The 15,348-nt window shown below is 40.5% G+C and overlaps 1 protein-coding gene across 5 annotated transcripts in view; it reads left to right on the top strand.

The window, feature by feature from the left end:
• Positions 1 to 15,348, top strand: part of SMAP1 (small ArfGAP 1) — a 656,078-nt gene that overhangs the window by 451,137 nt on the left and 189,593 nt on the right. The window lies entirely within an intron of this gene.

Raw genomic sequence — 15,348 nt, 5'->3', positions numbered from 1 at the left:
GTTTAAGAGGGTTTGGTGGCAGCAGGAAGGACTGAGATCTGGACCAGTAAGTTTTGTTTGTTTTTTGTTTGTTTTTTTCAGTTTGGCAGTGGTAGTGATGTTGAAAATGAATCAAAATAAAAAAACACAATTTTGTTCTGTTTTGAAATGATAGTACGGCCCTAAGTTTTTTCTATGGAAAATAATGAGCATAGATTTGAAAATGCAGTCTGCATTTTTTTTCCTCTCCTGACCTTCATAAGCCGTGGGGAATGCTTCCTATAAACATGGCGATAAGTACACACAGTTTGGAACAGTCGGGCTGATAACAATACAATGTGCTCAGCTGAGCGCACAGTTTAACCTGCAGTTGCACATACATTTTGGACGTGCATCCACAACCCGTTATACTATAAGGGGATTAGTGCATCTAAAACGAGCATCCAATCCCCACGCGAAACTGATAGCGCTCATCACATGCAAATGCATTTTGATGAGGCTATTAGCTATTCACTCCAGATCCAAAAAAAAAAAAAAAAAATTTGCGCCCGAAAAAGTGTACAGAAAAGCAGAAAATACTGCTTTTCTGTACATCCATTGACTTAGTATAGCCACGGATCCATTTTCCTAACCTCTGACAGCCACCTCTCCTGGGTGTCTACTACCAAAGAGGCACTAGGGGGCGCACATTTGTCCCTAGTGCCTCCTTTTTAGCACGACTCCTCATTTAAATATTGTATCGCATGCCCAGGAGAGGTGGTTGAGCACACTTTAGGAAAGAGGGCACCAAACACTGAGTGCCCATTTTCCACACGGCTTTATTGTATCGGCCTGAAAGTGTATACTTTTAGCTATATTGAAGGTGGGAAATTTAATGACAGTACATTTATGTATATGAACTGCTATTTACATACATAAATGGCTTTGAAAATTGTCCTCCCCATGTATACTTTTTTGACAAGATTTTATTATTTTAATGAATGACTGATTTAGTCAGTGGAGCCAATTTATCAAGGTTTTTTCCACATTGCAAACCCTTCGAGTGATTTACTATTCCCATTTACTGGCAGTGCTAAAATATTATTGGTCTAAACGCACTTGCAACTCGAACGTGCAAAGTTTGGTTTTCCAGATTAATTAAAATAAATGGGCAGACTGGATGGACCAGATATGGTCTTTTTCTTTTATAACCTACTATGCTACTATTTAGTTGTCAATGAGGCTTGCAATCATGTGGCAAAATGACTAATATTTAATAGATATTAAGCCTTTTACACATAAGAGGTTGGTGTTAAAATGTATTATGCCAGGGAATTAAATTCTTACCCTGCAGCCCCTAAATGGAAGCTGTAGGGAGAGTTATGGTAATCATTAAGGATGACATCTAATGGCCAGATTTGGAGCCTATGAAATATGGCTCCAGAAGGAACCTTGGTGCATATCTCCCAGTTTCAAGACCATCACTACAACGCTTTGACTAAGACCAGTGGAGGGGATGGTCTGTTAAAATGGGAAAAATCCCCAGGTAGTTGCAAATGAAGGTTTGTGGCACCAGGATCCCAGCACTGGTTCCGATAGAGATAGAAGAGAAAAATAGAAAGGAGGAACTACATAAATCAGTCCTGATATGTATTCAATATATTGTAGAGTGAGTGTAATTTAAATGCTGATTTCCAAAGCCCTTTTACTTGAAATCTCTTTACAGCTTTGATAACAAACACCATTTGTAATCTTTCTACTCTGACTTGATAAAAGGGGTACAGGTCTTGAAAGCTAATTGCAAACGTATTAAGTTAGTCCAATAAAAAGATGTACAACTTGTTTGCTGAACTTTTATTTCTGCTTAAAAGGAAAGGGGCACTATCTCAGTAAAATCGATTTTATAACTGGAGACGGTAACTTTGAAACTGGGACATGTGTGCACTTATGCATGCACACGTAGACCCGCACCCAGGTATACAGCCATTTTATAACACGTGTTGTTATGTACACACATGATAAAAAAGCCTGGCCGCATGCACATGTGCACACATTTTTAGTGGGTGCACGTGTGTGCAAATCCCGCTTCTACTGCATAAATCGGGGGATTTTAAAAGGGGTATGCACCAATGTCATTCCCTGTTTTACCAATTCATTCCCCAGTTACGAGAGAAGATGTCCACCCCCCCCCCCCTTCCCGGTTTGATAGCCTTCACTCCCCCCCAGTTAGCACTGACTCGTTAAACCCCGCAGATCTGCCTACTTTTCTTTTTTAACTTACACTTCATTCATAGCAGAAGTAAAGTTACGCGACAGGGGGCCTCCGCACACACCATGTCACATCAGTATTTTGGGTTCACGCCCCGAAATGCTCATGCCCTGCCCAAAGTACACCCACCTATTTCTGAAAACTTTAGAGATGTGCGCGCTGCGGGAGATTCAGGTGCATTTCGGTGGCTTTTAAAATCCACTCAGTGCGTGCAAGTTCGACTTCTTCACTCATCCCTAATTAATGCACGTCAGGCTTTTAAAATTCATCTCTTAACTTATAGTTGTGTGCAAAGGTTTAGGCACGTTTGTATATTTAACTGAATCTCTAAATGAACAGAATCTGATGCAATCTTTGCATGAAGCAAGGTTAAACATAACATCTTTTTGCAATGTTTAATGCAAAATTACTATTTGCTGATTTTAAGAAATTAAAAAAATAAAATTGAATATGGCATGTGCAAAAGTTCGGACATCCTGGCAGTTAATTCATTGTTCCTTAAAAAAAAATGTTAAAAATGCCCAGAATGTTGATTGTCTTGCTAAGCCTTCAATTAAGTGATGACAATTCCATGATCTAACAAATACTCTGGTTCCGTCTACTTTCAACAACTATGAGCTCCTCGAAGCAACTGTCTGAATATTTGAAAATTAAGATAATTCAGTCTTACAAAGCAGGAGAAGATTATAAAAAGCTCTTTAAATGCTTCCAACTAGCAATTTCAGGTGTAAAAACACATTGTGAAGTTACATGGAACTGTTGAGGTCAGGGCAAGATCTGCAAGACCAAGAAAAATATTTGATAGAACTAGAGCTAGTTATAGCTGAAGAACAGAACCCACAGATGAATGCAAATGATCTGATGGAAAGGCTAGCTGCCACAGAAGTAGCTGTCCACAGTATAGCGTTGTTTACCCAGAAGTGATCTACATGGGAGAGTGGTCTAAAGGAAACCTTTTCTGCAACCTGATCACCAAAGTCATCATTTAAAGTATGCAAAACAAAACTTTAATAAGCCTGAATAATTTTGGAACAAAGTGCTTTGCACTCATGTAACTAAAACTGAACTGTTCAGTCACAACCACCCAAGATGCATTTGTAGAAAAAAAGATTAAAGGCCTGATTTTTAAAGCCCCCTGCGTGTAAAAAAAAAAAACGGGGGTTATGCACGCGGCCGGGCCTTGCGCCCGCTGCGTGCATTTTAGAAGAGGCTCAGCCACGTGCGTAACCCCTGTTACGTGCACAAGAGCCAGGCCTTTATCAAGGGGCGGTCCAGGGGATGGGAAGGGGCGGTCCAGGGGGCGGGGTGGAGCTGGAGACTGCTGTGCCAGGGGATTGTATGCCGGCAAGCTGCCGGCGTGCATCTTACGCCAGCTCAGGAGCTGGCGTAAGTTCAGAAATAAATCTACTAAAGGTAGGACCTTCAAAGGGGTCGGAGAGGAGAGGGGAAGAGGAGAAGGAAGGTAGGTAGGGGGGGAACTGGTGGAGGCCCGATCTCGTACCACGCGTAATCTGGTTAAATCTCCTCCCCCTGCGCGCGCCAGCCCAGATTTTATATCATGCGTGCGCGCATATTTTAAAAAAATCTACCCTTAAAGCATTTGAAGAAAAGATCACTTTGTCAACTGTTAAGTATGGGGGTGGTTCTATTATGCTTTGGGGGGTTATGTGGCAGCCAGTGGCAAAGGAAATATGGTGCAGATGGAAGGAAAACTGGATTCACCTAAATATCAACATATTCTAGAAGCTGTTGTCCCACTATCAGTGAAGAGCTTGAAATTAAAAAGAGGTTGGATATTTCAGCAAGATGATGATATGAAACATACCTCAAAATCAACCATTAAGTACTTACAGCAAAGAAAGCTGAACGTTTTTGAAGGGTATTTGCAGTCCCCAGACTTAAATAAAAATGAAAATCTGTGGGGAGATCTCAAACATACAGTGCATGCAAGGAGACCTAAGAATATTTCTGAGCGAGAACAGTGGGAAAAAAATTCCAAAAGCAAGAACAGAGACACTCTGAGCTGGCTACAGGAAACTTTTAGATGCTGTTATTTCTTCCAAAGGATGTTTTGAATAGCACTGATTAAAGGGCATCCAAACTTTTGTACATTCCATATTCACTGTTTTCTAATTTTGAATCTGTAAAAAAAACAAAAAAAACCCCTGCAAATAAATAGTAATTATGCATTAAAATTTGCAAAGATGTTAATGTTATACTATGTAGAGATTGTGCCAGCTTTTGTTCACTTAGAAATTCACTGAAACATACATTGTGACCAAGGTGCCTAAACTTTTACACATAACTATATAAAATACTGGGATTCCCATGTCAATCCTCTTGAAAGCATGGAAATAAAGGTTAACAAAAAATACAATACCTTTTTATTGGATTAACTGAATATATTTCTTGACTTTCAAAATCTAGTCAAAAATGTATTGTTAATCCAATAAAAAAGATATGGCCTTAGTTTTTTTTGTTTTTTTTAAATCTGTTTCCAAACTTAATCTTAGGAATGGTAGGGTCAGACAATTTTTTAAATAATTTTTACGTGTGTGGCAGTGAATTATTACAGCTCAGTTGTTCCATTGCTTGTTGACCATGAAAAAAAATTATTTCAAAAAGTGCATAGCTTATGATATAAGTATATAAGTTATTTAACAGTTGCAGCTATTATATAAATGCCACTGAGGTCTGCAGCCGGATGCTTTATGCATAAATTTCTGCAGTAACTTATGCATTTTGACTGATAAATGCTTCAGTTTTAAATAGAAGTATTCCTGCATATTATTCCTGAGAAAGCAGAGGATAGTAGCTGAGAATATTAATTTGGAAGGACTGTTCTTCATAGCACAGACTACTTTAATAGCATCAGAGTGTGGTAATTGCAAATTACAGTATGCCATGGTATTTTAATATGTGATACTTTTTAGGTGGACTGCATATTGCTGATGCTTTAAACTATTTTTCCCACATATGCAGTGTACACTGTTGTATAGCATTAAACTATTGTTCACAAGTTTTTCCAGATACATATATTATTTACATATATTTGTAATCAATCTTTTATTCGTCTAGAGTTAATTTAAAATGATTAGTGAATATTGCTTGTTTTCTTCTCTGATCTTTACCCTGATTCTGCAAACATGTCATGAAATCTCCAGACACCACTTGTCCCCAACAATTTTTTAAATATTTTCTCCAGCAGCATTCTTTGTAGTCATTGATTAAGCCAAAGTCAGAACTGGATGTTACTCTCTAATCATTGCTGCTTCTCCTTCCATGTATTCACACAGTTGCTTTGAGATATGGGTAGCTGCTGTGGCAGCGTATGTGGATGCCTCCAATAATGGGCCACCTAGGACTTATTCCTGCCCAGAGTAGCATGTGGAGCTCAGCACCACTACTCCACAGTGGTTTTGGCTGCATGGTCCAATGACTGATGCATGGATATCCTGAGGCTTCAGCGCATCAGACATCTGTCAGTGGTGCAGGTACTGGCACACCTCACAATTGGTCATCACAGGACACAGTGATATCATAAGAGGGTGCCATCAGCACACCTCACAATTTGCCATGGATGGGGCATGCTTGCATCACCAGGGAACCAGTCCAGCAGCAGTTTTAAAAGCACCAGTCCCAGCTTTTACACTCTTTCTTCGCTTGCCCTGAAAGCAGATGAATTCCCACCTCTTCATAGTTATGTGGTTGTTAATGACATGCAATTCTAATAAGGTTTTTCAAATGTCTGTATGTTCATTAAAATACTTTGTTACCCCTGCTGTTAATCAAGCCTAGTTCTGGGGGAAAGCAGACTATGGAAGGGGCCTGAGGAATCAAGGAAGAAGGCATGACTATAGGGTTGTGGCCTTGGATCAATTGTACTGAAGACTCAGTAGTGTGACAATGGATGAGCCCAGTAGATTTAGGCAAGAAGATACACAGAGAGTCTAGTTCAGCTGATGATAGAAGGGGAGGCCAACAATTTTGCTGTGCGTGATTTCCTGCCCAATCTGGACACCCCCTATGACAATTCAGCTTCTAGAGGGTACCACTGACCACAGGTGGACCTTGAAAGACTAATGTCCTAGCCATGTCAAAGGGGTCAATGGCAACTCCCATAGGTGGGAAGAGTTAAGGCAATAGGTAGGATTGAGCACCCAAATTAGATTTCTTTGTTAGGTATCTAGTAGAAGGCTACAGCCATTGATATCCATTATGAGCTTGTTTAGTTGTTGCCATCTACAAAGAGAGGGTGACACTGCCAGATGTGTCTCTGCTGCTCCAGTTAGGGATAGTAATGCCTGATCAGCATCCAGCCTCAGTCAGTGAATACAAGAAGTATTGCTTTAGAAAATATTTATCATATGAATGGGATTAGAAATCACTTGGTATAGACAATAATAAATAGAGAGGGAGAAGAAGACCGGAAATTAGGGTAAGGGGCATACAACGACCTTTACATTAATCCCTGTACCATCTAGTGAACATTTTGTGAATATTACTTGATTTATGCAATTCCACCACAATGGATGTCAGCAAAAACATCCTGCCTGATGAGGTGATTTGGAGGCAGGAGGGAAGCCCTAGTAACCGGAACAAGTTCACGCCAGATCACTTATACCTATCACACTACAGGGTACCAACATAAGAACATGAGAACTTGCCATACTGGGTCAGACCAAGGGTCCATCAAGCCCAGCATCCTGTCTCCAATAGTGGCCAATCCAGGCCATAAGAATCTGGCAAGTACCCAAACACTAAGAGGTAGATTTAACAAAATTACGTACACGCATACTTTTATTCGCGCACCAGGCACAAACAAGAGTACGCGGGATTTTAATAGATACGTGCGTATCTGTTAAAATCCGGGATCGGCGCACGCAAGGCTGAGCAAAATTGGCAGCCTGCGTGCACCGAGCCGCGCAGCCGCCCCCCCCCCTCACCTTCCCCTCCCTTCCCCTACCTAACCCACCCCCCAGCCCTATCTAAACCCAACCCTACCTTTATTCCAGAAGTTACACTTGCTCGGGCCAGCTGCCGGCGCACCGTTCCGGTCCGGGAGCTAGTCCGGAGGCCGCGGCCACGCCCCGGAATGCTCCCGGGCTGGAACCACGCCTGCGGCTCCGCCCCAGGATGATGCGCCGTCGTGACATGCCGCCAACACCCCCCCCCCCCCCCCAGGAAAGCCCCGGGACTTACGCACGCCGCCAAGCTTATGCAAGATAGGCTCGGTGCACGCGGGTGGGGGGGTTTGGGTAGGTTTTCGGGGGTTACGCACGTAACCCTTTGAAAATCTACTCCTAAGTCTATCCCATGTTAATTTTGCTAGTAATAGCAGTGGCTATTTTCTAAGTCAACTTAATAATTAGTAGGTAATGGACTTCTCTTCCAAGAACTTATCCAATTCTTTTTTAAACCCAACTACACTAACTGCACTAACCGCATCCCCTGGCAAAAAATTTCAGAGTTTAATTGTGCGTTGAGTGAAAAAGAACTTTCTCTGATTAGTTTTAAATGTGCCACATGCTAACTTCATGGAGTGCCCCCTAGTCCTTCTATTATCCGAAAGAGTAAATAACCGATTCACATCTACCCTTTCTAGACCTCTCATGATTTTAAACACCTCTATCAAATCCCTCCTCAGCTGTCTCTTCTCCAAGCTGAACAGTCCTAACCTCTTTAGTCTTTCCTCATAGGGGAGCTGTTCCATCCCCTTTATCATTTTGGTCGCCCTTCTCTCTACCTTCTCCATTGCAACTATATCTTTTTTGAGATGCAGCGACCAGAATTGTACACAGTATTCAAAGTGCGGTCTCACCATGGAGCGATACAGAGGCATTATGACATTTTCCGTTTTATTCACCATTCCCTTTCTAATAATTCCCAACATTCTGTTTGCTTTTTTGACTGCCGCAGCACACTGAAGTGACTATTTCAACGTGTTATCCACTATGATGCCTAGATCTCTTTCTTGGGTGGTAGCTCCTAATATGGAACCTAACATTGTGTAACTATAAGCATGGGTTATCTTTCCCTATATGTATCACCTTGCACTTAACCATATTAAATTTCATCTGCCATTTGGATGCCCAATTTTCCAGTCTCCTAAGGTCCTCCTGCAATTTATCACAATCCGCTTGTGATTTAACTACTCTGAATAATTTTGTATCATCTATAAATGTGATTACCTCACTCATCTTATTCCTTTCCAGATCATTTATAAATTTATTTATTTATTTAAAAGTGTTTGTATACTGCTTTTACAATTGAAAATTAATCAAAATGGTTCACAATATTAAAACATACATAATCTGGGTAAAATAATAAAAGGTATAAAACATAAGACTAAAAACAGTAATGACACAAACACAACTCTGCTACAAAATTAATACAAAAAATGCCAATAGGTGAGAAGGTCAGGGTGGGAGCAACAGCAATAATTAAGAACCAGTACTAGCAAGAAAATTGAAAGCTTTCTGAAATAAATGTGTTTTTAGTGATGTCTTAAATTGTTGTTTAGATGGTATAAGACGAAGAAAATCTGGCAGTGAATTCCACAGGATAGGGCCTGCTACAGGTCCTAATACAAATCCCTGAGGCACTCCACTGCCCACTCCCTTCCACTAGAAAATTGTCCATTTAATCCTACTCTCTGTTTCCTGTCTTTTAGCCAGTTTGCAATCCACGAAAGGACATTGCCACCTATCCCATGACTTTTTACTTTTCCTAGAAGCCTCTCATGAGGAACTTTGTCAAATGCCTTCTGAAAATCTAAATACACTACATCTACTTGTTCACATTTATCTAAATGTTTATTAACTCCTTCAAAAAAAGTAAAGCAGACTTGTGAGGCAAGACTTGCCTTGGGTAAAGCCATGCTGACTTTGTTCCAAAAAGTCATGTCTCCCTTTTTCCCACTTGGACTACTTAACATGTGTTCCAACAAATTCCTTGTTCAAGGAGACTGCAGCAGCCATGCAGAGGCTCCTCCTAAAGATAACACCATCAGCTTTCAGTGAAACATAGATGATCTGAGCCTCAGCCAGCTAATAAAAGTGACCATCCACAAGGGTGACTACTCTCTAGACTTGATATTCCACTCCACCAGCATTTGGGTAGATGCTAATTCAGTAATGGTGGATCCTATCTTTTGGTCAGATCATGATCTAGTGTAGGTTATGCTACCCAACAGACAAAACTCTTCATATTTCTGAGCCCAGACCTCTCACCAGGAATACTTCCCTTATCACTAGTGACAGCTTCACAAGCTCCTTAATCTACCAAAAATAGCAATCACTTTGGAGCCAGCAGAACACTTTGTCCAGCTGTTATCTAAAGAATTTACTTCAGCATCTATACCCTCAAATCCAAACTAACCAGACCTTGGTTCAATAATGGTCTTCAACTCCTCAAGCAATAATCCTGGCAACATGAGTGGAAATGATAAAAACAAAAGCCAGATACTAACGAATGTATCTGGAACTCACAAACAATACAAAACAGCATTTAGCTGGCAAAAAGAGACTATTACCAAACAACCTGAACTAGCAAAGAATCACTCAGGAAAACTATTCCAACTAGTGACGAAATTCTCCAGATCTGACTCAATGGCAGCTAGTACCACCATGGAGGGCCCCTCAGGAGAAGAGCAAGCTAATAGGTTGAATTTTGGAATCAAACAATCTGCTCCTCCTTTATCATCAACCTTTCCCCTTCTCCCAAAGGCCTATGCAATAAACATTCCCAGACACTCCTCCAAAGTTGGCCAGACTTATTCAATTAACACCCCCTTCCTAATTCTGCATCCAACTGTCTGAATTCAGGACAGTCACCCCCAAAGAGGTAGAGAAGGTTCTCCAAAGGATCAGTCAATCCCCTGACTCTTTAGTCCCTATAGCTCCAAAATTCATCTGCAGTCTGAGACGAGACCTAGTCCCCTGGCTAACCACTTTAATCAGTGCTATGTTAATTCAAGGCTATCTACCTGCCCCACTTAAAAAGGCTGTGATGAAACCCATTTTGAAAAATCCAGGCAATGACCTCAGAATAGTCAATCACTATTGCCCAGTCTCCAGCCTTCCTTTCCTAGCCAAGCTAATGGAGAAAGTGGTCTACTTTAACTCCTTGACTTCCTAGAGAAGGCCAGCAGTCTCCACCCTTACCAGTCCAGCTTCAGGTAAGACCACAGAAGGGAATCCATTCATCCATCCATCTTAACAAAACAGCATCTACTTACATTCTGACCAAGGTAGTGTCTCCCTCCTGGTTCTATTAGACATTTCTGCTGCATTTGACACTGTCAATCACCTAATCCTGCTACAACGCTTGAGAGACATCTGTATTGAGCAGTCTGCTCTTCAACGGTTCAAATCATTCTTGATCAACTGATTTTAGTCCATCTCATGGGCCAACAAAATATCCACACCTATGAATCTCAAGGGGGGTAATGTCTCAAAATAAATTACTGTGCATACCTTGAAAGGAATGAACCTCACTTGTAATCCAGGTTATGCTGAGTATAATCGCATTCTCCCAAATTCAAAGCTAATGTCCTTAATACATGCATTGTGCCAAAGAGAGAGTCCTCCTGAAGTTCATAAGATGTTCTAAGCACAGGCAACATATCTAGATGCATCTGGACATTCTTTTTAATCAGGCCAGTGGCACTCAAAACAATTGAGAATATTTATGGATCTTTCTGCCACATTTTCTTATTATCTGATTCTTAATCTCAGTGACTTGTCTCTCAGCAGTGGTGCTATGGCTTAACAAACACAAACTTAAGTCAAATCCTTCCAAATCTCAGCTTCTCTGGTAACTCTGACAAAGGCAAACACTATTAACTCCTTGTCAGGAGCCCTCCTACAATCTAAAGACTCTGTACATAGTCGGGGAGTACAAACCAACCAGCATCTAACAATGGAAAGCCACATCTCAGTGATAGTAAAGATTTACTTTATGCACCATGCCAGATTATTTCGCTGTATAAAGAAAATAACATAAGAAGTTGCCCTACTGGGTCAGACCAAGGGTCCATCAAGACCAGTATCCTGTTTCCAACATTGGCCAAACCAGGCTATAAGTACCTGGCAAATACCCAAACAGTAAATAAATACCATGCTGCTTGTGCCAGTAATAAGCAGTGACTACTTCCTTTGTCAATTTGACTAATAGGTTATGGACTTCTTCAGGAACTTGTCCAAATCTTTATCACATAATACAAGGACTAGAGGGCACTCCATTAAGTTTGCAAATAGTACATTTAAAACAAAGAGAAAACTATTTTTCATTCAATGCACAATTAAGCTCTGGAATTCATTGCAAGAGGATGTGTTTAAGACAATTATCGTAGCTGGGTCTGATAAAGATTCCTATACCCCCACAAGGAAACTTTGATCTTCCCAACAGACCCTTTTATACTTTTCAAATCATGTATATTTAAAAAAACACCGGTCCAGTTACAGATTCCTGAGGCACTCCACTGTTTACCTTTCTCCACTTAATCCTACTTTCTGTTTCCAAAAGGACATTGCCTCTTAGCCCATGACTTTTTAATTTACTTAGGAGTCTTTCATGGGGGATTTTGTCAAACCTCTTCTGAAAATCCAAATCACTGAATCTACTGGCTAAATTTTTCAACATGTTTATTAACCCCTTCAAAAAAAAAAAAAAATAGCAGATTTGTCAGGCAAATCTTTCCTTGGGTAAATCCATGCTGGCTGTGTTCCATTAAACCATGTCTGTCTATATGTTCTGTGATTTTGTTCTTTATTACAGTTTCCACAAATTTTCCCAGCACTGAAGTCAGGCTCACCAGTCTATAGTTTCCCAGATCACTCCTGGAGCCCTTTTTAAATATCAAGGTTACATTGGCCACCCTCCAATCTTCAAGTACAATGGATAATTTTTTTTTAATTTTATTTTTATTGCATTTCAAATTTAATACAATTACACTTGTGAGGTAAGATAAAGATACAGGAAACTAAATACAGTGACTCCTTAAAAGTTACAAGAAATATATATGACCTTCAGTTATAAGGAAATTTGGGGGGGGGAGGTGTAGCCCAGGAAAATCCAAGAGCGAAAAAATCTAGGAAATAAAGAAAAAGGAAAACAGAGGTTTGATCGCCTACTAACATATGCCAACTACATTGGCTACATTTATCACTCACTTAGGGTGAGAATCCAAAAAACCCGCAATTGCAACGGCTCAAAGAAAATATATTTAGAATTCTGGAAATTTACCATGCATTTACAGGGGTAGCGTAATATAAACTTGAAGCAAATAATTAAGGCATCAGATCTCATAGTAAGAAACTTTCTTTTCCTATCCTGGGTAATACGTGTGATGTCTGGATACATCCATATTTTCTGTCCATGAAATAGAGAATACCTGTTTCGGAAGAAAAACCTAAGAACTGTATTTAGAAATGCAAAACACACTAACAATGTTCCTCTTTGAGCAACTCGATCTTCCTGTGAGAGTTCCAAAACATCTGTGAGACTCATTTATTGCTGAACATTCCCGTCACTTTGTGGGTCCTCGGTAACTTTCTGAGGCAGAAAATAGGCCTTTGTAACTAAAGGCAAGGTATCTTGAGATTATTAACCATATAGTTCTTAAATATATCCACCGTAGGCATCAATTTAATAACTGGGATATTAAGAACCCTAATATTAAGGGCTCTTAAAGAATTTTCTATATTTTCCATCTTTTTAACCTGAACATTTTCAGAATGCACCAAGTTCTGTTGAAGCTTTTCAGCTGAGGCTAATCTTTTGTCAACATCGTTTAGTCTCTTTCCTTGTTCCGAAACCTTTTTTTCAATATTCATAGTACGCTTGTTAGCATCCGTGTATATCTGAGATAATGTAACAATTGCAGACTCTATTGAGACTAGTGCTTCCCAGAGCACATCAAGAGTTATAACTTTAGGCTTCGATAAATAAAAAGGCCTGAAAGAACCACATGCTCACCCCTTCCAGTGATTCCAGTGTCAGTGTCCCGATTCAAGTCCAAGTTTGAAACAGCAGAGCAAGTTTGTTCCGATAAAGAGGGGGGCAAATAGGCCATAGAATGGCACTCCAAAACCTCTCTTGCTGCAATATTCCCCTTGGATCCTTCTCATATGGCTCCCATATCAATCTGCATTGCAGGTCATACAGTGGAAATGGCTGAAGAAGCCGCAGTAACAGCAACGGTCACTGCACACGGCCAGTGGGTTGGAGGCTCTGGCTCACCGGAACTTAGTGAGATCTCTTTGGCCATGAGAGGAGACGTTCGCTCCACATCCCCTCCTTCAGCGGCTCTCTCTCCCGGCATATTCGGCGCCAAGGAAAAGAAGCTCTGAATTCTTCGTTGGTTAAGATACGAGGAATCTAGAACTGCCAGGTTCTCACGGAGCTTGGCTTTATGCTTTGTTTGCGGCATAAGGAAAATTGAAAGGTAAACAGCGGTAAAGCAAATATACCGAGGAAACTGGAGAGCGTTCTGATCCTACTCCTCAATCATCCGCCATCTTGGTTCTACCTCCTACAATGGATTATTTTAATGATAATAAACAAATTACTTGTAATAGATATGAAATTTCATTTGTTACTTCTTTCAGAACCCTGTGGTGTATACCATCTCATCTGGGTGATTTTCTACTCTTTAGTTTGTCAGTCTGGCTTACTACATCTTCCAGGTTCACAGTGATTTGCTTCAATTCATCTGACTCACCTTGAAAACCATTTCCAGATCAGGTATCTCATTAGTATCCTCATTAGTAATCACTGAAGCAAAGAATTAGTTTAGTCTTTCTGCAATGGCCTTATCTTCTCTAAGTGCCCCTTTCTCTCTTCGATCATCTAATGGTCCAACTGACTCCCTCACAGATTTCCTGCTTCTGATATATATTTAAAGAAGATTTTATTTTGAGTTTTTTCTCTATGGCCAGTTTCTTTTCAAATTCTCTCTTAGCCTGCCTTATCAATATTTTACATTTTACTTGCCAGTGTTTATGCTTTTTCCACCTTTGCACCACACAGGCAATTTACCAAGTGATCCTCATGTCCACCAGCCACCCAGCTATCTGCATTCTTAATAATGAATCACCAACTATGATTGCTGACCTAATCCTTCCTTCCTGGGCAGAACCCCTGTAAGACTTGTCTTCTGTGTGAAAAGGTAATGCATTACTTGGAGAGCAGGTCTTTGCTACAGGATCACTTCCTACTATACTAGGGTGATACTCTCCGACCAGGTTGACATTCCTCCTCCAAGGCAGCACCAGGCTGCCAGACTGAAGTTGGGACATGGCTACTATGTAGATCTTCTTTATGTACCTCTCTGTCTGCCTCAGTTCCTCCAGGTCTTTGACTCTAGCCTCCAAAGATCAGACTCGTTCTCTGAGAGCCAGGAGTTCTTTGTACTGGGTGCATACACACAACCTCTCACCAACTATTAAAAAGAAATCATGCATGCGATTCTTGATCCAAAAGACAGGAACGTGTCATCTTAATATTGTTGCGTTCTTAGTTAAGTTTTGGTTGCTAAGGGAATAGGGATGAGAAGATTATAGTCCTTTATATTTAAGTGGTTTACTCACTTTGTTTGGTAGTGATCTGTAAGGGGATAATTAAATAATTGATAAGGGCTGGGGCAATCTTGTGTTTTAGATAAAAAGCTGATTGATTTTTAATGTGAAAGTGTCTCTTGCCTATAAATCAAAGAATGAGCTAGGGGTGGGTAGGAGGGGAAAATAGACACTAGGAATTTACCTTATGTTAGCTCTTTATTTCAGGAACACACACTAAAGCATATACCCTACTATTTCAACTCTCCTCCAGACTTTTTAAGTTCTAACAGAATTTTAAAAGCCCTGTGTGCACCAAAAGCAGGAAATATGCACACGAGTCAGGCCAATGTGCGCCAGGTGGATTTTAAAAGCAGCCCGAGTATATGTGTGTATCCTGCTACGCGAACAAATAAAAGTTTCAATAAAGGGGTGGTGTGGGGGGGGGAGGGGATGGGCATTCCTGGATTTCACAATGAAACCAGAACATAAGTACTTGCATGCACAAGCGCGTGATGGGGTTCCCTACCTCGTAAATTTAATTCTGCTATGAATGGCGTA

This window comes from Rhinatrema bivittatum, chromosome 3 (assembly GCF_901001135.1).
Source record: "Rhinatrema bivittatum chromosome 3, aRhiBiv1.1, whole genome shotgun sequence".
NCBI lineage: Eukaryota > Metazoa > Chordata > Amphibia > Gymnophiona > Rhinatrematidae > Rhinatrema > Rhinatrema bivittatum.
The sequence above is the reverse complement of the archived record's forward strand: the minus strand, read 5'-3'. Positions and strand labels throughout refer to the sequence as shown.